Below are 1583 nucleotides of genomic sequence, written 5' to 3' on the forward strand. Positions count from 1 at the left end.
ACAGCATGCACCAAGGAGTATATTCGGACCTTAAGAACAACAAAAAGAACATACATTGCCTCCTTGGTAGCGTCCGCCGAGTCCCACCCAGCCGCCCTGTTTAGGATAACCCGCTCCCTCCTAAATAGGAGGGAGACGGGGGACTCCTTACAGGGTAAGGCTGAGGAGTATGTCCAGTTCTTGGCGGACAAAGTTGCCCGGTTTCGAGCGGACCTGGACTCCACCCCAGTAGATCCAGCCGAGACACAAGGAGAAAACTTGGCAAACCATCTCTGGGTTGAGTTTCAGGAAGTTGCCTCTGGGGATGTGGACAAGGCTATGCGAGCTGTGAGTGCCTCCACCTGCATACTGGACCCATGTCCCTCCTGGCTGGTTGCCAACAGCAGTGAGGTGACACGAGGCTGGATCCAGGCGGTTGTTACCGCTTCTCTTCGGGAGGGGTACTTTCCCACCGCGCTTAAGACAGCGGTGGTGAGACCCCTCCTGAAGAAGCCGTCTCTGGATCCAGCTGTCCTTAATAACTATCGTCCAGTCTCCAACCTCCCCTTTGTAGGGAAGGTTGTTGAGAAGGTGGTGGCTCTCCAGCTTCAGCGTACCTTGGAGGAAGCTAACTATCTTGACCCCTTCCAGTCTGGCTTCAGACCCGGTTACAGCACAGAAACCGCTTTGGTCGCGTTGACTGATGATCTCTGGAGAGCTAGGGATGGAGGCCATGCTTCCATCCTAGTTCTCCTGGACCTCTCAGCGGCTTTCGATACCATCGATCATGGTATCCTTCGGCGACGACTGCGGGAGATAGGGGTGGGCGGCACTGTCTTGCAGTGGTTCTCCTCCTATCTCTCGGACAGGTCGCAGTCGGTGTTAGTGGGGGGGCAGAGATCGTCCCTGAGGCCCCTAACATATGGGGTGCCGCAGGGGTCGGTCCTATCCCCCCTACTATTTAACATTTACATGAAACCGCTGGGCGAGATCATCCGAAGGCACGGGATAAAATATCACCAATATGCGGACGATACACAGTTGTATCTGTCCGCCCCGTGCCAACTCAATGAAGCGGTGGACGTGATGAACCGGGGACTGGAAGCCGTTAAAGACTGGATGAGAGCAAACAAGCTGATACTCAACCCAGACAAGACCGAGTGGCTGTTGTGTTTCCCTCCCAAAAATTTGACCACCATACCATCACTCAGGCTGGGGGGACAAAATTTAAACCCCTCAGAAAGGGCCCGCAACTTGGGAGTCCTCCTGGATTCACAGCTAACTTTTGACCACCATCTCTCAGCTGTGACCAGGGGGGCATTTGCCCAGGTTCGCCTGGTGCGCCAGTTGCGGCCCTACCTGAATCGGGAGGCCCTCACAACAGTCACTCGAGCCCTTGTGATCTCTAGGCTGGAATACTGTAATGTGCTCTACATGGGGCTGCCCTTGAAGAGCATCCGAAGACTTCAGCTAGTCCAGAATGCGGCCGCGCGAGTGATCGTGGGCGCACCACGGTTCGCCCACATAACACCGATCCTCCGTGAGCTGCACTGGCTACCTGTTGGTCTCCGGGTGCACTTCAAGGTCCTATTCACCACCTATAA

Source organism: Thamnophis elegans, chromosome 12, assembly GCF_009769535.1.
Source record: "Thamnophis elegans isolate rThaEle1 chromosome 12, rThaEle1.pri, whole genome shotgun sequence".
In the NCBI taxonomy this organism is placed as follows: Eukaryota; Metazoa; Chordata; class Lepidosauria; order Squamata; family Colubridae; genus Thamnophis; species Thamnophis elegans.